Here is a 21,694-nt window from a genome sequence, read left to right on the forward strand (position 1 = left end):
TTCTGATTAAATAAAGCAGTAATTGATGTAATAAAATAAGTATGTTTTGATTTAATGGTCAGAAGCTATAGCTTACATGAAAAAAAAAAAAAATCACAAACATGACACTTGTAAATTAAATAATTTTATATATACTGATTTATTCATTAATGTGTAACGTTTTATTTTTTAAACAAATCATGAGCTCTAAAAGATTTTCAGAATTTTTACAACTCTTGTTTTAGACCATCTACAAATGTTAAATCTTAAAATAAAATATTAGGGTTAACACTGCATCTTTCTGGGGGAAAAAATGCAGCGATTGATATAGTTGATTTATATTTATTTTCAAAGCTTCAATGTACTGTTAAAAAACCTTTTATTTTATAAATAAAAAAAAATATTTTTTATTTAATTCTAATAAATAAGTTCTTTGTTAAAAACTAACCAAAATTAATAATATTTTGCTTATAATTTCTGCACAGGAGAGACTTGGTGTTGTTTCCAAACAAAAGGAAATACAGGTCCTTCTCAAAAAATTAGCATATTGTGATAAAGTTCATTATTTTCTGTAATGTACTGATAAACATTAGAATTTCATATATTTTAGATTCATTACAACACAACTGAAGTAGTTCAAGCCTTTTATTGTTTTAATATTGATGATTTTGGCATACAGCTCATGAAAACCCAAAATTCCTATCTCAAAAAATTTGCATATTTCATCCGACCAATAAAAGAAAAGTGTTTTTAATACAAAAAAAGTCAACCTTCAAATAATTATGTTCAGTTATGCACTCAATACAATGTCGGGAATCCTTTTGCAGAAATGACTGCTTCAATGCGGCGTGGCATGGAGGCAATCAGCCTGTGGCACTGCTGAGGTGTTATGGAGGCCCAGGATGCTTCGATAGCGGCCTTAAGCTCATCCAGAGTGTTGGGTCTTGCGTCTCTCAACTTTCTCTTCACAATATCCCACAGATTCTCTATGGGGTTCAGGTCAGGAGAGTTGACAGGCCAATTGAGCACAGTAATACCATGGTCAGTAAACCATTTACCAGTGGTTTTGGCACTGTGAGCAGGTGCCAGGTCGTGCTGAAAAATGAAATCTTCATCTCCATAAAGCTTTTCAGCAGATGGAAGCATGAAGTGCTCCAAAATCTCCTGATAGCTAGCTGCATTGACCCTGCCCTTGATAAAACACAGTGGACCAACACCAGCATCACTGACTGTGGGTACTTGACACTGGACTTCAGGCATTTTGGCATTTCCCTCTCCCCAGTCTTCCTCCAGACTCTGGCACCTTGATTTCCGAATGACATGCAAAATTTGCTTTCATCCGAAAAAAGTACTTCGGACCACTGAGCAACAGTCCAGTGCTGCTTCTCTGTAGCCCAGGTCAGGCGCTTCTGCCGCTGTTTCTGGTTCAAAAGTGGCTTGACCTGGGGAATGCGGCACCTGTAGCCCATTTCCTGCACACGCCTGTACACGGTGGCTCTGGATGTTTCTACTCCAGACTCAGTCCACTGCTTCCGCAGGTCCCCCAAGGTCTGGAATCAGTCCTTCTCCACAATCTTCCTCAGGGTCCGGTCACCTCTTCTCGTTGTGCTGCGTTTTCTGCCACACTTTTTCCTTCCCACAGACTTCCCACTGAGGTGCCTTGATACAGCACTCTGGGAACAGCCTATTCGTTCAGAAATTTCTTTCTGTGTCTTACCCTCTTGCTTGAGGGTGTCAATGATGGCCTTCTGGACAGCAGTCAGGTCGGCAGTCTTACCCATGATTGCGGTTTTGAGTAATGAACCAGGCTGGGAGTTTTTAAAAGCCTCAGGAATCTTTTGCAGGTGTTTAGAGTTAATTAGTTGATTCAGATGATTAGGTTAATAGCTCGTTTAGAGAACCTTTTCATGATATGCTAATTTTTTGAGATAGGAATTTTGGGTTTTCATGAGCTGTATGCCAAAATCATCAATATTAAAACAATAAAAGGCTTGAACTACTTCAGTTGTGTTGTAATGAATCTAAAATATATGAAAGTCTAATGTTTATCAGTACATTACTGAAAATAATGAACTTTATCACAATATGCTAATTTTTTGAGAAGGACCTGTATATCGGCATCGATATCGGCCAAAATGAGTTGAAAAATATCGGCATATCGGCAGAATTCCAATATCGTGCATCCCTAATATATATATTGTCACATGTATGACAATATATATATATATATATATATATATATATATATATATATATATATATATATATATATATTTCCCTATGAATTCAAAGTCATACATGTGTTAATGCAACCTCTCATAGCTCCATGTACTCTGACATTACTAAAAACACAGAGTTATTCAACCGGCTCAGTCACTGAACTCTACATCAGTTATTGAAAACATCAAAGCCCTGGATTCCCACCATGGCTAAAGACAAGAAACCCCTCCTGACAAGAACAGCAGGTCATAAACTTGCTAGAACTTGTAAACTTAAAAGGTCTGATCTGCAGAACAGGTTCAGCTGGTGAAACTTCGCTTTCTTGTATTTCTTTGACAGTTGAAGAAAAGAAAAAACAGCTGTGCAGCTTTTGTGTCAGGTAGCTTGTGTGAGATAAGTTTCACATGGTTCATTCAGAGGTAATACAAGAATTATGAATACAAAAATCTGACCTAGTTCCAAAACTAAATAGATAATCTCAAAAATAGTGGTGCACAACTGTTTGTTTACTGATATTTGTCACCAGTTACAAGTAAAATGAACTTATTACAGATACTGATGAATGCATACAGCCAAAAACAAATTACGAAAGCCTATTTTTAAATTGCTTATTTGTTATAGTATATTTGTGCCATTGTTTTGTTCTGTGAAGTGCATGCAGGACAACATTCAAGTTAGCATGTTTTGTGTTGTCAGGAAATTAAGTGTTCAGTTCCATAAATTATTCATTGTGAATTTTTCTAAAAATATTCTGATTCACAACAGTGAAAACTACCTGTTCTCTTTGATCTTCTCATTAAAGCGTTGGTGAACATCTTTGAGCTCAATCAGCCCAAGTGACAACGTCTGATCCACACGCTTGTCTAACCTCTCATCTAGAGCTACAGAAGAGGATGAATGAGGAAATTAAATAAAGATACTGCAGACATATTACAGCACCTACAATGAAGTATCTACAATGATGCTACCATTCGTTTTGCAGTGCAGCCAGAAGATGCAAGGGTCCTGGAAATGCAAGGGACCCCCAAGACAATCTCCTCCATCCTGTCCTCGCTGCTCCTCCAAAAGTTGACTGTGTGGAACTGCGTTTAACTGTCCATAAAAACCAGCAGACTCCTGTAAATCAATCAACTGACCATCAGCTTATAGCCAAAATACCATATAACTTCAGTTAAATTAAAGCATTTCTCAAATGCATTTGAAAGATTTCCGCATGCCAAATAATCTCTCAACTGAACATATTTGGAAAGAACACACCACATACCAAAGAGGAACAAGATGAACTACTGACAAACAACAAAGGATGAACAAAATGAAGTTTAAGGTTCGCCACGCTGCAGAGGTGCATGGGATTTCGTCAAGCTTGTCAGTTCCTCAAAAGGAGCTGATATCAGGAGGAGACATCAGCACTGTGAACTGTGGGAGAGGAGCTCTTCCACCACAGCAACAATGCAGACGCAGTGGCACACAGGCTGGCATCAATTAAGCGAGCACAATGTGCTCAGAAGAGGTGCTAATCGGCCCCTTGATACCAATCAAACATCAACTGAGGCATGTGAAAACACGTGTGTAACACGCTTGGAAGCCACAGCGATCAGCAGTTCTCCCACACAAGTGGAAAAAAAAAGATGCAAAAATAGATGCCCAACAAATGCCAAAATTTACCATGACAAGACAATACAATAAGGTTTCTACCCAAGTTCACATCAACTCCGCTCCTTTTCTAACAATAAAGTAAAAAAAGTAAAGTCGTGACGTATTGTCAAGTATGGTGACCCATACTCGAAATTGGTGCTCTGCGTTTAACCCATCCAAGTGCACACACACAGCAGTGAGTAGTGAACAAATGCACACACACACACACACCGTGAACACACACCCGGAGCAGTGGGCAGCCATGCTGCAGCGCCCGGGGAGCAGTTGGGGGTTCGGTGCCTTGCTCAAGGGCACCTCAGTCGTGGTATTGAGGGTGGAGAGAGCGCTGTACATTCACTCCCCCCACCTACAATCCCTGCCGGCCGGGGACTCGAACCCGCAACCTTTCGATTAAGAGTCCGACTCTCTAACCATTAGGCCACGACTTCCCCTAAATGTATGAGGGGGGGAAAAAAACTACAACTATAACCAGCCCTCTACGGACACCTTGGCAACTGAATCGCCATTGGCTTGTAAATTTTTTAGTTTACTCACCAGACTGATATACTGCATGTGTGTGTGTGTGTGTGTGTGTGTGTATGCATGTATGATTCTTAAAAGCTAGGAACGATCCAAAAGGAACAAACCGTACATCAAACAGCACATCAATTCTGCATGTAAGACTCTCTCGCTCTGTCTTTCTTTGCGTGTGCGACGACGAGATATGTGCCTTCACACTAGAGTTTACGGTACGTCAAACACAGGTGTGCTGCGCATCCATTCAGATGAACTGAAAAAAAAGTACAGATCGCTTGACGGAGAGTGAAGCTTTGAAGCGCTCAGTCATAGTGTTCGGCGAGTTAAAATATATCTATGCTAAACTTATATACTTAGCCTCCAACTTACACACTGGCGAGTAAAATCTGAGAATTTATTAGCCAGTGGCTAATATTAGTCATAATTTAGTGAAGATTTAGTCGCATATGCAAGTGATTTACTCGCAATGTAGAGGGTTGAGTATAACAAAAAAACAGCATTCACTGAAAGAAGAATAAATGGTAAAGATGCAGTACATAGGGTGACTGGTATCTGAAAAGCCCAATAAACAATCACCATTGTGCATTTAAGGAACTTAATGTGATGGCTTGAATTTTAATGCCCCAGAATAGGAACAAATTAAGAAAATAGGTATGTTTATATATACAGAGCTGGAGTCGAGACTAGATGATCATGTTCCATGACAAAGACCACTGCCAGGCCCCCTAAGACCAAGCTCCAAAACGCAGATTTAATCCCAAGAGCCAGGCCTGCAGGTCCAAGATCCAAATTGTCCATTTTAATGAACTTAAACTTTATTGCAGCATTACTTTCTAACACTGGACTACTTTGTATACTATTTTCAGAGCCATTGAATTCTAGCAAATACTTTTAAATTATAAAAGTATGCTGATCTGTGGTAGAGGTAGAAATAATCACTCAGTAGAAATACACTGTAGTTTTTCCTGTGACTGGTAATTAAGCTTTGTCTCAATGTTTTGTGCTTCCACTGAAGTAATTACCTTGCAATCTTGCGTGCATCATGAGGGTGCAATATGTCTGCCATGTCAGGATCTACCTCCTTCAACCGTCTGTGAAGCTCAGGACCACCCAGTTTCTCAAGCTCCGCCTTTGACTCCGAAGCCACGCCCTTTTCTGACTCTGTGTCACTCCCCCCGCTATAGGTCATACAGAGGACTCGATTAAAATAGATCTGCAAATAGATGCACAGAAAGCCTTTTAATATTACTCAGACTTACTAGCTCCGTTTGTAGTGAGCTGCCACGCTGCCTACTGCCTTTTAAGTCAGCATTCAAAACATCACAGAATGTCATAAGAGACCGATTTAGAAAGCTCGACATAGGCAGCAACACTGTGTGCCACACAAATAGTGAGACTTACAATTGGTTTCAACAGTTTTCAATTAGCATGTTGCTAAGATAACAGCATGATATTCTAATAAAGAGTACTCAAAACTTTTTGATCAATACCATAAAAACGCATTCTGGCATTGTATTCTCTCTTAAGTTATCTTATCTTAAAAGGCAACATAATTAGGACTCCTACCTTATGGAACAGGCTTCCTGATAAAGGCAAGCATATGTCATGAAAGAGTAATTTACCATTTCTATTTAAATGAATGTTACTGATCTTATTGTAAATGGTTCAATAGTTGAATATGTAATTTTTAATAAAAATAAATAAAAATGTGGTATTCTGGTGACATGTGTCGAACTTCTCCAATCAGTTCAGTAGCCCCTCACGGCAGAGAAAACACAATCTAGGGGGCATGGTAGGATCTACATCTAGGGGGTGGAGACTGGCAGGTTTATGGGTGGAGATAGGTGGGTTTAGGGATCAGGGGGTGGAGACAGGTATATGTAAGGTGGGAGGAGTTGATCTGGATCCAACCACGCCTCCTGGATCTTGTGTACTGCAGTGAGGACCATCTCAATCAAGGCAGTCTATATCTGCCTCCATGCAATCAACCAATACACAGTTCCCACAATTTTTTTTTTCTTTTTCGATAATCCGTCTCACTTGTATGTCACAAAGAAGAAAAGATCAGTCACTACTTTTGTTACATTGTCACTTCAAAATGCTGCCCACGCAGGCTACTCACTAGATTTTGGAACAGGGCAATTGTTTATACTCAAACATTAAAATTCATATTTACCCCAGTGTCCATGAACACTTCCCATAAAATGGACTCAATGTAGTAGTTTGTGCCCCCAACAAAGATGGGCAGCTTTCTCTGACGATGCATATCCTCTATGTATGACATTAAGGAAGTCAAACTCCCAGACAAGGAATTAATTTCTCAAATTAATGACAGTAGAGTTACAAGCAATACAGAAATTATGCACAATGATCATACATGTGAAACCACATTGGGTTAGACTGCAAAGTGCTCCACTGCTGCAGTGCTTGACTGAAATGCAATATCATATTCCTAGATCTATAGCCACTCTAGCAATAATGCATGTAATGTCCAGGCTTGGTGCCTTGAGAGGGCAGCTGGTTCAACATGATTGCTGGGATTCTGCTAAAGATTGTAATAAAACGGCATCAAAGGCTGCCTCCACGGAGCATTTCGATAACTGCTTCAATAAGAGAAGGCGCATCAACACTCCCCCTCGATCAAGACGGACAAACACACACTCCCGGACACACTTCCAGGTCACATGCATCAATATCAAAGCAGCCTGGCCGCACGCTGTCCACCCCATCCGCATCAGCCTGTGATCCCTCGGGAGGGAGGTGGAGAAAACGAAAGAGAGGAGGAGAGAAGAGCAAGAAGCAGGAAAGGGGTGGGGACGAGATTGCGAAAGAGTATTAAAGCATTTCTGAATGATTATGACAGACGATTATGAGAAAAACAACAAGATAATTTCTCTTAATATCCTATCTTGATTATTAATTTTGTAAGAGAAATTACACAGCGTGCTTTCTAGTAGTTGTCACCACTCTTCAGTGTGGAAGTGAGACTAGAAAGCTCATCACCCGCCACTCCTCATTTCTTGGTGCGAGGTGTCTGCGGCAGTGCTCCTCCAGACACTGCGAGAGCCGCCCCACCTCCTCACAGCATCTCCCTCAGCTATTAATATCCTCCTCATCTCTCAGCAAACATCTGCAGCAGGCGGGTGGGGAAAACGAGGACAGTGACTCTCTCCGTCTCTGGTACACGCATTTCCAGTTATGCCCTTGCATTTAATGAAAGAACATGCCGAGGGAGTACAACCCAGCGCCCACTCATAAAATGCCACAGCCATTCATGTGGCTCGCTGGGAAATGCCACATTCCACAAAAGACGAGAAATTAAAAGATTGGGATTTCCATTCAAACATGGCACAGTCTCACAAAAGCAGTGTCACTGATGTCAGCGAGGCGTTGACATTTTAAAAGAACAATTACTCAGAACGATCATTAAGAAGTTTGCAGATGATATCTTAAAAGGCTGAGTAATGGCCCATTAATTTCATCTGCAGAGACAAAATATAAAGCATTTATATTTAGAAGGGCCTGTCAACTAAACGAATTTCTGAAGCTGTTAATTATGGGGAGTATAGATTGGGCAAAAGTGGCCGACTAGTCACCCAGTTAGCTAGTCACAAGGCTCCAGTCTATGGAGGAGACTAAGGAGAAATTGGCTCCTCAAATTACAGAATAATCATAAAATTACTCACTGTTCAGTAAGGGAGTCGATTGTAAACTCAATAACAGCCCTGAATGCTTCACTGACCATGATTCAGATTGCTTAAGACCAGTACATGCTGAGAAAGATAACTATAACTATATAGTAGGGGTTGGCGATATACTGGTAGACACGAAATTTTGGACTATCTTCTCTATTGTGGTTGCACACTCATGTGACGTTGCTGTGCTACAAAATGCCCATCTTTGCAAGTATCCTCGTAAACAGTCATTTAAAGGGTTTCTCCACCCCAAAACGAAAATTGTCATTAATCACTTACCCCCATGTCGTTCCAAACCCGTAGAAGCTTCCTTAGCCTTGGGAACACAATTTCAGATATTTTGGATGAAAACCAGGAGGTTTGTGACTGTCCCATTGACTTCCAAGTAAACAACACTGTCAAGGCCCAGAACAGTATGAAAGACATCGTCAAAATAGTCCATCTGCCATCAGTGGTTTAATCTGAATGTTATGAAGCAACGAGAATATTTTTTGTAAGCAAAGAAAATAAAAATTATGACTTTATTAGTCCTCTGCATCACCGTAGCGCCATTTTGGAGAGTATCCGCTGGACACAAACTGCGTACGCTGTTCTGTGTCAGCTGCACAATTTTGCCAATGTCTTTCATACTTTTCTGAGCCTTGACAGTGTTATTTACTTGGCAATCAATGGGACAATCACAAGCCTCCCGGTTTTCATCCAAAATATCTTAAATTGTGTTCCAAAGACAAACAAAGCTTTTACGGGTTTGGAACTATATGGGGGTAAGTGATTAATGACAAAATTTTCATTTTGGGGTGGAGGAACCCTTTAAGTCTTAAGTAAAAGCAAACAGCTGGAAAAGAAATCGCGTGTAATAGCATATTAAATCCGGGCAGCTCTTAATGTAATAGCAGTCTAACATTCCAGCTGTCTGTCATCCATTTTAATCATAATAAAAGTGAAGAATATACAGTGTTTTATTTGATTACTTTATACAGTGCATGTAGCATTTCTTATTTGTTCTACTGTAGTTTTTCCATCCCATTGCTTGTAAACGGCGACTTGTCTTCAGTAAGCTTGAGGGTTATTTTATTTGTATGGGGATGGATGTGCGTGGTATGAAACGCATTTGTCTGCGTTCACTCCATCTCGAATCACGCTCGCGGAAAGCGCTTGAGAAACAGTGTCTCCTTCCTCCGCTCGCTTTCAACTCGTTTTTTTAGTCTCGATCAAGAGATTTTAGACATTCACGTTACATGATTTCACATTTTTACGTAGAAAGGGTGACAGCGCACCGCTTTAAAATAAATGATCATTCATATTTTCATAACCACTGGCCAAATTCAAAAACGAAACAAATGAAATCATGTTTGAGAGCAAGTGGGCCCCCTGGTGTTTCAGGGGCCCTACGCAGCTTGTGTATTCTGCGTATAGGGAGGATCGGGTCTGCATAGATTCAACAAGGTGTTGGAAACATTCCTCAGAGATTTTGGTCCATATTGACATGATAGCATCACGCAGTTGTCGGCTGCACATCCATAATGCGAATCTCCTGTCCACCACATCCCAAAGGTACTGTATTGGATTGAGATCTGGTGACTGTGGAGGCCATTTGAGTAAAGTGAACTCATTGCCATGTTCAAGAAACCAGTCTGAGATGATTTGAGCTTTGTGACATGGTGCATTACCCTGCTGGAAGTAGCCATCAGAAGATGGATACACTGTAGTCATAAAGGGATGTACATGGTCAGCAACAATACTCAGGTAGGCTGTGGCGTTTAAAAGATGCTCAATTGGTACTAAGAGGCCCAAAGTGTGCCAAAAAAAATATCCCCCACACCATTACACCACCACCACCAGCCTGAACCGTTGAGACAAGGCAGGATGGATCCATGCTTTCATGTTCTTTACGCCAAATTCTGACCCTACCATCTGAATGTCGCAGCAGAAATCGAGACTCATCAGACCAGGCAATGTTTTTCCAATCTTCTATTGTCCAATTTTGGTGAGCCTGTGCGAATTGTAGCCTCTGTTTCCTGTTCTTAGCTGACAGGAGCGGCACCCTGTGTGGTCTTCTGCTGCTGTAGTCCATCTGCTTCAGGGTTCGATGTGTTGTACGCTCAGAGATGGTATTCTGCATACCTTGGTTGTAACGAGTGGTTATTTGAGTTACTGTTGCCTTTCTATCATCTCTAACCAGTCTGCCCATTCTCCTCTGACATCAACAAGACATTTTCGTCCACACAACTGCCGCTCACTGAATATTTTCTCTTTTTCGAACCATTCTCTGTAAACCCTAGAGATGGTTGCGCGTGAAAATCTCAGTAGATCAGCAGTTTTTGAAATACTCAGACCAGCCCGTCTGGCACCAACAACCATTCCACGTTCAAAGTCACTTAAATCTCCTTTCTTCCCCATTCTGATGCTTGGTATGAACTTCAGCAAGTCGTCTTCACCACATCTAGATATCTAAATACATTGAGGTGCTGCCATGTGATTGGCTGATTAGCAATTTGTGTTACCAAGCGATTGAACAGGTGTACCTAATAAAGTGGCCAGTGAGTATATACAATAACTAGATAGTTACTATCCTTAGAGTGAACAAGCCTTTTGGTCACAAGTGACGTTTGAAAAAGCGGTGTAAATCTTGTGACTCATTAAAAAAACGGTTTATAAGAGTCACTTGCTCATGAATCAAGCACAGACATGGAAAAATGCCTTAAATAATTTAATTCGACCTAGAGTAGTCTGGAATTTCACTATGAAGAGTAGGCCATTTCAGAAAGGATATGAGAGACAGAGCCTTGTTCTTGAAGTCCACCACAGTGTTTCAACTAACCAATGGATCTACAAAGCTGATCATGTGATGGCGACACTGGGCTTGAGGAGCTGTAACCTTATTGGTGATAATGTCCAGCCCTTTGTAAACCTGCAGTGAGAAACCAACGAGATCATTTAAGCAAAGAAGCAGCAAGAAGAAATTTATGTATAGTAAAGTATGAAGGAAGGTAGTAAATGTTGTATGCTTCATACAACACATTACAGTTTTCTCTTGGTTCATCATGACATGATAACTACATGAATCCTTAAAGAGAATCCTTTCAAAAACTGCCCAGTGAGACAGAGGCAAAACAGGTCACAAGCACTTTTTCGCTCTCTCCTACATAACTATTGTCAAGATTCTTCATGAGGATTGTAGTGTTTGTGTGACTGTGTAGGAGCAGAAAGGCATTTGTTTGCACCTCAACAGAAATATCTATTGTCTTTGATGAACCTCAATGAAAACATTGGATTTGAGTATATGAATGAACAAGAACCAGTTCTGAATTTACAAGCCTAGTTTTGCAGCATCAGTCTATAAGTAGACACCATAAAGCGTTGTGGTCATTCAAGGAACTTGTCAGGGGTGTCAGCAGGGTTTCGAGATCAAGGGCATGCGTGCACCGCCGTGGCTAAATTCAGAACAGCTTACCGTAACTCCTCTGCCCTTGCGTGCCGATTTCGGCAAGTTAGGAAGAAATGCTACTGAATTATTGAGATCTTTTCCCCTGTGCTCTCCACAGGACATCCCTGCCAGTGAAATCTTGGTGAGGTGAATGGGATGAACAGCATATGAGGAGAGACAAGAATTCAGCCCATTCTCTCCAGAGCAGAATGGTAAACACTAATAAAGGGGCGCGATTAAAACACGCAGAAGGTCTTAATCGCCTCAGAACTTGGCATGGTACTGCCATTCTGTTTTTTACTGCCCAAGTAAAACGCCTGCTTTTTAGAGCCAGCCCTCTTGAACGCAATATTTCGAATTTAAAGGCCTCCAACTCTGTGAAAACTTGGAATCAATAACAGCTGTTTTTCGATCTTGAAATAAAACTAAAACACAGTGTTGGGTCACTAAGCTTGTTAAGATAAACTAACAAAGCAAGGAGTTTACCAACAACCACATAAACTTTCATAAATGCGGAGCCTGAGAACAACACACAACATTTTTGGTCACTCCAACACCGTTGCCAAAAACAATGTGGTGAAACTAAAGTTCATCAGTTGCTGAATACGTTTATATGTAAACGTGGATGTTCATTTGTTAATCTGCCTTGCTATTTTCCATAAACCGCCTGGATGGACAATCATTTGCATCAAATCCTCGTGAGTTACCTATGAAAAGAGCATTTCAAGATCAGTAGAAAAACGACAACAATGTTGAGACTGCAGATACTCCGCTAATAATGTTGCATGATGAGGGATCGATACAGCAAAGCACATGGCCTGAGAGACCAGCATGCTGGGAGCTCCACAGATCTGTAGCGAGGGCATTTCAGATCAGGTGACAGACAAACAAATGAGGGTGGTGACAAGTTCTACAGATAGTGGAAATGGTAGGTGGATCTTTAAAATAATAATTAAAAAAGACAGAAAAGTATGACAATTGTGCTATTGACACAGAAGAAAAGTAATTGTTGAATAAAAGTCATTATTTTAGTTTTCTTGTACACAAAAAGTATTCTTGTAGCTTGGTTTGAACTGATGTCACATGGACTATTTTAACAATGTCCCTACTATGTTTCAGGGCCTTAAACGTATCAGTTGAATTGCTGTCTATGGAGGGTCAGAAAGCTCTCAGATTTCATCCAAAATATCTTAATTTGTGTTCCAAAGATGAACAAAGATCTTACAGGTTTGGAATGACATGAGGGTGAGTAATTAATGATTTTCATTTTTGGGTGAATTATCCCTTTTATGTAAAGCATCAACAGAGATGAGATACAGATGGAAATCTACCCCAAAGAGACATCTTAACAGATATCTTAACAGTTTCATTATTGAAACTGCAGTTAACACGAGAGTGAAACCAATTGGTTTGATTAAGTTTTGTGGGTCATAAAGTGGGTCTGACTGTATATTCTTTACATGATCACAACTTTTTCTCACAACTTGAATTGTACTCCAATTTCCCACATTATTTTCTACAGTAGGAAATATAATTGCATTCAAAAACAAGATGCAGTAAAGGGGGGTGGGGGGGATGGGTGTAGGCTACATACAGGATGCAACACGTTCCATCGAGGTTAGATCTGAGAGAAAAACATTAAGTTTGACCACTTTGAAATACCACATATCCAAAAACCAAGAAACCCTGCAACTACCGCAGAAAAAAAAAAATACATGTGCTCTTCCGTTCTTCCGGGAGGTTGTATAGGGCCCCTAGCATTATGTCATTTTAGCCCCTAGTCATGTGGCTCTCATTTGGGGCCACGTTTCTTAAGTGCTGCAGGCATTAGTGAGTTGTGTTCCCCGTTCGTTACCCTCTTTCATTAGGCTCCGTACCAGCCTCTCACTGATACAGAGCCCACCCTGTGCTCCAGGCTTCAAATTACCAGTGCGCCTCTTACCCAGATTTTATTTAATTTTTATTCACTCTAGCAATTTAATAGAAGGCATATTTAATCTGGCACAAATGCAGATGTGCCTGTGAGGGGCGGAAGTTCAATGTGTCATGCTGGTGTATAACATGTTGTCAATCATTTTACAGATGAAGCTGGAATATTTTGTCCACTGAAAACTTGTGGATAGCTATTTTAAATGTCAAAGTACAACATATAAAAGACTGTTTTATGGGGAAACATCTGTAACTGGCTATCGTTTAATGAAAATCACCACAACCTTGCTTGTTAGGAAATTGATGGCAAGTTTCTTGCAAAAAACTAATCTCATTCTGAACCAGAATTTCACCTATTAAATGTTTTCCCAAAAATGTCCAATGTTTCACGCATTTTTGTTTGTGACAAAATTTAATGGAAGTACAGTTTGTTTCATGTATGGTTTTGTTGTGTACCTTAGTTTCAATCAGTTAACAGAAGGAAAACTGGAACTGGAATATTCTGTTCATTTAACAAGCACTGGCACAAACTTGCTTTGACAAAATTTCTCACAAACAAAGTGGATGAGAGATCAGATTTTTATTGACGGAAAATCTGGGGAAAGATTTCAAGTTTCACTGTACGACAGTACACCATAGTGAACAAACTGTACTTCTACATCCATTCTGTATCTAGTTTCCTGACTTTCATCTCACAGACATGTTCAATTTGACTGATTAAGCGATTGAAGATTCTTTATTACGATTAGCCTTTCTTGCGCTTGCCTCGTTTTGTCTGGTTGACGTTGCAGGGCTGAAGTCCTGCTGTTTGGTCTCATGCCCTTCCATGGCTTGAATGGCAGGCATCTAATCCCATGCAGCTGCCTGTGTGTGCGTGAGTGCGTGTGTAGACATGTTCTAGAGAGCCAGAGTGTCTAATTGAAACTCATTATTAATGAGGACAACTGGTCCACAGAGGGGGGGGGGGGATTGAAAGAGAGGAGTGGAAACAGGAACAGAACAAATGTGGACTCCTTATTTCACATCCACAATTTCACATTTTCCAATTGTATAAAAGACAATAACAGCATTTATGAGGTAATAACAGTTGCTGCAGGGTGAGAGAATCCAAGCGCTCAGCATACACAAGAACCAAGCAAGACACGGCGACACAGTCATCACAAGTCTGTGTGTCGACCACAGCCCAACGGGGTGGGGACAATTTTTCTTTGTATGAGACAGTGTGAATGAGAGTGTGTATATATGAGACCCAAAGAAAGAGAAAGACAGAAAGCAAAGGGAAAAGGGGGTGAATGGGCATAAAGGGTGTAGTGAATCCAGTGACCCAAACCGCAAACACTCAGACGAGTCCCCAGACAATGGCTTAGTGTTGAGCTATTAGAGCCGGCCGCGGCTGATCCACAGCACCTCAGGCCACTCACGAGACAGCTGCTCCCCACTATACATACAGGGGGAGGGTCATCGAGTAGGAGGAACGGAGAGAAGAAACAGCACGACCAAAAGCAAGACTGACGCAAGTCATGACAATTAACTAAGTATCAAACATTATTGTTGATGATGATAAAAGCTGGAATACAGAATCACATACTGTCTGAGTATTAAGTACCTCGCTTGATGAACCTACTTTATGATTGTGAACATAAAAAAAAAAAAAAAAAAAAAAAAAGTAATGCAGATCACAATATGAGCATTTAAGCACAAAAGACTGCCATTTAAACAATAGGGGTGTAAGAAAATATCGATACACGCGAGTATCGCAATATTTTGTTTGGCGATACTGTATCGATTCTCCAAAACGGAATATCGAGATTTAAAAAAGAAAAAAAAAAAAAAAGAAAAAAAAAAAAATCATACAAGATTCATGGCAGTTGTTTAGTTTTGAGTTCATATTCTGAACTTAAACAGTGACAGGAAATACTAGCATCAATACTCCACTAATGTTAGTGTTAATATAGTTCGCTGCCAGTAATGGACGATGATAGAATTGTTCCAGCTCTCGTTTCGATGTACAAAGCTGAAGTGTGGCGCCATTTGTCCTTTTGTGGTAATGCCCTGGGCCCGCGGCGCGAGCGCAATCTCGGTTTTGCCGCTTGCCGCGTCCCGTGTTGAAGAGCCTTTGCACGGGGTGCGGCGGGCAGTAGAGTCGCCGTGCAGCTGCTGCTTTCTCTCGTAATTCGGGGGCGTTTTGTGCAGTTGGGGCGGTGCTCGCATCGCGGTCTCGGCGATTCCACTCAGAACATAAATACAAACTGAAAAACCTGTGAAATCCAAGTTAAAAAGTTCTGAGAATGTTTAACATCTGTATTTATTTGATTGTTTTACAATTGTTTTGTTTTCTTTAGGAATCCTGCAAGCACTTTATTTTTCATTGATATTAAGCAGATGCCATTTTTTGTTCAGATCAAATGTCACAATTGTAAACTTAAACTGTGAACCTTTAAAGTAGAGTCTATAAATATATATTTTTGTATTTTTATAAAATACATTTTATACATACATTTAACTAAAGAATCATGCAAGCACTTGAATATTTCCCCCTTTACTCGTACTGCACAAAAAGTGCTTCAATCATGTTGAATGTTATAGGGACTGATTATTGCACATGCAGACCCCAGTGTATTCTGCAGTGTGTTGGTTAAACTTTTTATTTATTTTTTATTTTTTTGCTAAGGTTTGCATATGGTGGTGTGTTCTTAATGACAGCTTTCCTAAAAAAATATATATCCTATTTCTAAAATAAGAAATATCCCAATATATCGCCTTGCTTACAATATCTCAATGTATCGCAATATATCGTATCACAACCCCTGTAACGTATCGCCAGATTCTTGCCAATACACAGCCCTATTAAACAAGCAGTCTACTTGTTCTGTATGTCTCTTTGTGTTTTGTAGCGTCTGCTGTCCCACTACATGTGGACATGAACTTCATCTCCAGAGCTGCTCTGAGTGTCACTTCATCTGATATAAAATTGACATCATATAAAATTTAGTAAATTATTATACTGAAAAAGCTTTATGAATTGATAAGACATGGTTTTCTGTTATTAAAACTGAATTGAACCATTAAAATCTAGATAAATTCAAACAGAATTTGGGGAACAATTTTAATTTTTTGTTGTAAAATTTTATACGTTTCATGATTTCAATTAATTAGACAAGATTTTACACTACTTAATAGTATGAATTTGGACTATTTTTCAAATACTGTTGTTTTTTTTGTGCCCACTATACAGATGATATTCAGATGAAACGAAAGTCATCCATGTTGAACTGAATTTGTACAAAAACCCAAAAGGTAGTGGTGATTTGTAATGCCTAATAAAACAAAATCTATAATACATCAAATAAAAAATAAAATTGAACATTTGCGGAGACTATAAGCTAAGCTAGCAGTCTAATTGGCAAACAGTGTGCTGAGCTAGTATGCAAAGCAGTTAAATACAAGCTACCTAAATAAACAAAGAATGAGAAATCTACATGTCTTTGGTTATATAGTATCATACTGTAACATCTACTTTACAAGACTAGTAAACAAAGTCTGGGATGTACCATGTTTCACCTGGTTTATCATCTAGGTGAAAACTTTAAGCTCAAGCATTTAGGAAAGTAATAGCACACCTCTCCTCAAAAAGAGGCTTTTAATTTGTACAAATCTATGACACATTGATGACAATAAGAATAAATGAGAAGCCTGCTTCTGTATCAGAGGTGGAAACTGCAAACTGAGTTTCTCCAACACTGTACCTCCCACTATACATCTTTAACGCCCCAATCGTGCAGTCATTCAAGCTGCCCCATTCTTCTTTCCAAACCGTTCCTCCTCTCCTCCAGGAATGGCTCAGTGAAGCCAAGCTAATAAATCATTCACGATGTTGCTCTTTCCCCTCGCTTTAGTGCTATCGTGCAGTCATCATTTGTGGAGGCTTTCTGAATCGCGCCGCACTCAACACCCCACCCACAACTAACCCATTTCCGCACCTCCTTTTAGGCTTTTCTAGGAGGACAGAACAGGGAGCCAGAGGAGATAAGCAATGGAGAATAAATGAGAGACATCACTTCTATTTCTCGCTTCAGTCTGCACTGACAGACCAGCGCGGGAGTTTAACGGGATATCAGGCCGATCTTGAGCTCTGTCGAGGTTTCTCAGACACCGGGATGAATGCAGACATCACAGCGGGCAAGTGTGGTGCCGCCAGTCCTAGGCGGCCAGACAGACTGACACAATTGGATTTTCATTCATTGAGCTCAAATTGAATTTAGCTGCTGGTGTGTTTGGCAAAAGGGGGGAAATGGTTCCTTCCAAAAGCATTTAGCGCCTGAGCAAACGCAGACAAACTGACTCGGCCCTTCAAAGCAAAAAAAGGCCACATTAACCCTTCCCTTGTCATCTACATCCATAAATTACAATTCTGTCATTATATATTCATGTCTTTTCAAACCTGAATGCTGTTGATTTTTGGCTGTGAAACCCATAATTCTTTTGTAAAGAAATTTTGTTTTGTAATTATTTACTATTTGACGTCATGCTTTTATGGTGAACCTGGTCATTAAGGACATATGTTGAATGGAAAAGAGCTGTATGAACAGAAGAAATAAAAAGTCTATAAATATATGGCAGCTATAAGAGCCAATAACCAATAGAGAAACTAAACTTGTTTTAGTATTTTGCCTAAATTATTCAAAAATAAAATAGTAAAAATCAAAATTAAAAATAGCTCAAAGACATCTGAATAAAATTAAATAAAATTATTAAATGAAAATCTTAATTCAACAAAAATTAACAACAAACAAACCCCCGCTTTCACTTACAAGGCTTAAGCCTAATCCTAGACTAAAATGTAAATCTTGGCTGTTTCAACTTAAATAAATTTACACTGACAGATCTTAAAATATATCAGTGCCATTGGTTTGTCTCAAGATGCACCCCAGTAACGTTTTTTTTCTAAGTATGTTTATAAAAAATACTTAAATGTCCTAATTGAACTATGGCCTAATCCTGGCTTAGTCTAAACCCTGTCTGTGAAACCGGGCCTAAAAATGTTTAAGTACTAAAATTATTCAAATTGAAATTAAAGAAATATAAAAAAAGAAAAATAAATAAACATGGAACAAGCAAATACAATTACTAAAATGAAAACTACATTGAAAATACTGAATTTCAATAAGCACTAATACCATACAAATAATACTAAGATAACTCTAGTAACAATATATAATTCATTCTCACATACAGAAGGTACAAGGGAAATAGATTTAAATAAAAATTATTTATTAAAAATAAATCTCATACTAATGCAAAATTAAAATCCAATCAATTAATTGACAGATGAGCCACATTGTGGCAACTGTATGACTAAACCTCTGGGAATGGATTAATTTGCAAAGCAGCCTGATTGCAATAATTTCTGGGTACATTTTACATGGCAAGGCCCCTGTGGGTTTCCAGTGCTGTCCATGCAGCTTTCAGACAGCAGGTTCTGTCTGCTTTGAGGTCTGATCCATTAATCCAGCATGCAGGGAGATGTTAGTACGAACAAGTGCTCAAACAGGTGCAACACCTTATCAAAGAGCTCAGAAAAAAATGAGCAGAAATAAGACAAATGCTTTAAAGGACTGCGTCCAGCAGAGCATTCAAATCAGGTTGATAAATGATTCTCTTTGAATTACGGTTATCCCGTGAAACTGGAGAGCACAGATGAGTCAAGGCCTGTCATTTGTCATGTGGGGAAGAAAGCGGAAGAGAGAGAGAGAGAGAGAGAGAGAGAGAGAACATCCTTAGAGTATCTGTCTTTGAAAGAGTCTTCACATCATGTCACAATGTTAAATAAAGTTCAGGTAAATAGTTATTGAGTATGTGAATGGACATTCAAGTGATAAGTGAATGAGGTCTTGTGCTCAGCTGAGTCAGTTGGTCACCAAAGAATGGAGATCAAAAGAAAGGCTCGTTTCCGAGTCGAGCTGCATTTACTAAAGGGCAAATGTTTGCTGGATTCTACTGATAATGAAACTTTTACAAAAGAGATAAAGAATAATAAAAAAAAAAACTTATTAAAAAGCAAAACCAGAGTAAAAATCTCTTTCAATGCATCTCAATGTCAGTCTATTCCAGTTCACAAGTCATGAGAAATTAATCACATTACCTGGGGTCGAGGGCCAAAGATTTGGGGCATTATGCTGAGAGCAAAGGTCCAATTATTAGAAGTGCTAAAGTTCTTGAGAACCAGCCTGAGAAACGTGATACTGCGCCTATGAACCTGAATGATCAGGTCTCTTTGAATTTCTTAAGTGGCTCCCCCACATTTTAGCAGATGCTTAAACACAGAGGTGTCCAAAAGTTAGCCTATGATGACCTTTCATTTTGCCCACATGCCATATCACAAGGTTTAAAAAAAAAAAAAAAAAAGGGAAAACATGCCACTGAAGTGCATCTTCATTTCTAAAATAATTAATGTACACGGTAAGGCTGTGCACATAGAGTGCGATGATCATGCGCATCTCATCAATAAAGCTGGTTCTGTGATTAGTAGCAAATCTCCATCACGTGCTTTCAGATGGAGCAGCATTTAAGTACACAGAGTATCGGCGATGTATTGTCTACGATAATGAATGTGATTTACTACTAATCACAGAACCGGCTTTACTGACGAGATGCGCATGATCATCGCACTATTATTTACACAGCCCTACTACACAGAATTAATTACGGAACATTCACACGGGGCGTCAACGTCGATGCTTAATGGAGGGCGTGTGTGCAGTTTAGTGCTGACGCGACCATCATAGTCAGTGTTTCCCACAGGTTTGAAGGCAATGTGTGGTGGTCAGCCCGGGGGGGGGGGGGGGGGGGGGGTGGCTGCAGATGAAAAGAACGATTGGATAGGGGATACGATTGGATCCCCTAAAGGACAACATTCGGTGTAAGAGTAAAGAAACAACATAATTTATAACACGTTTATTTGATTCACAGCTGCTACATATAGTGTTTTGACCTCGACAACCCAACTAGGCTAGCCTACATTTTACCGCAAACTTGCGACTAGTTAACTTTCTAAAGAAGGCGCAATCGCGTTTGCTAAGGGTCGGGACTTACAGTAACATCAACACACTGAAACTATTGTATTCAGAATATAAAATATTTTATAGCACTTTTTAATCTGTGATTGTGTGTTAAAAGTGTTCACGAGATACCAACCTTTCGCCAGCCGTCTTCTCTCCAAAGATGATACAGACAGATGTGGTGTGCACGGAGGGGAGGGGCTGTGTGCGTGTGTGTGTGTGTGTGTGTGAGGGAGAGACGCGTGAGTGACAGAGAGATGAAGAGAGAGCAGGGAAAGGAAATGCAGTTGAACGAATTCGCTGCGTGTTTTAAATAGAATAACGTACAAAAGAATAACGAAACGCAATATGTGACGGTCGGTATTGATTTTTTTTTTTTTGGTCGGTGTTGAATCTGACCACAGATTCAACACAGATTCGGTGTTGAATCTGTGGCGGTCGGAATTTAATCTGTGGCGCACCGCCACAGATTCGTCTATGTGTGGGAAACACTGATAGTGACAACAGCCAATCACATTAGTTTTCTGTTGAGGCATGAAAGTGATTGGCTAGCATCTGCGCTATGGTATTTGCATAAGGCAATCTGATTGGCTGATGCCTGCATTGGCAGTTGAAAAATTGAAAAGTTTTCAACTTCTGCCGTGAGCAACGACAGTGATGCAATGCGACGGACCCACAATTCAGTTTGGCAATGCTTGATGTAATTCCATCCAAAGTAAATGAGAGGCGTTGACACCGACCCCCCGTGTGAATGTACCGTTAAAGAGTACATTTATTGATGTATAGTTTATTATACTTGAATGACATATTGATATATAATTCATTAAAACATTCATACTGAATATATTTGTTTCTCAAACAATCTTTCCATTACCGTGTCAAAAATCAGAGTGAAACAAAAGCCCAAACATAGCCAAACATCTTGTCTCAGAAAACATTTGTTTGGTACTCTCAGTAAGAAGCTGAATTTGTGCCATCGATTGACTTAAGAATGAGAGTTTTGCATTGTACCAATATATAATCTCCCTATTATTAACTATAACATCAACGCTTTATGGAGACCCAATGGCTGCCCCGTGTTATTAGTTACCATTCATTATATCCGGGCTATTGTCAGTTAGCAGGTCATTGTAGCTCCAAGACGACGGCGTGGGTGTTTCTACAGGTTTTTCCGAGGTATCTCATTTTTCTGTAATCCATGTTACCATGATACC

General features: G+C 39.7%; 1 pseudogene across 1 annotated transcript in view; it reads right to left on the reverse strand.

The window, feature by feature from the left end:
• Positions 1-21,694, reverse strand: part of LOC306885778 (tRNA dimethylallyltransferase-like) — a 55,423-nt pseudogene that overhangs the window by 25,640 nt on the left and 8,089 nt on the right. The window contains exons 2-7 of the transcript XR_013785934.1: positions 10,809-10,977; positions 6,548-6,642; positions 5,394-5,545; positions 3,464-3,485; positions 3,168-3,315; positions 2,975-3,080 (exon numbers count right to left, since the gene is read on the reverse strand). The product of XR_013785934.1 is annotated as a tRNA dimethylallyltransferase-like (transcript). The remainder of the gene's footprint in view (positions 1-2,974; positions 3,081-3,167; positions 3,316-3,463; positions 3,486-5,393; positions 5,546-6,547; positions 6,643-10,808; positions 10,978-21,694) is intronic.

This window comes from Barbus barbus (assembly GCF_936440315.1).
Source record: "Barbus barbus genome assembly, chromosome: 19".
In the NCBI taxonomy this organism is placed as follows: domain Eukaryota; kingdom Metazoa; phylum Chordata; class Actinopteri; order Cypriniformes; family Cyprinidae; genus Barbus; species Barbus barbus.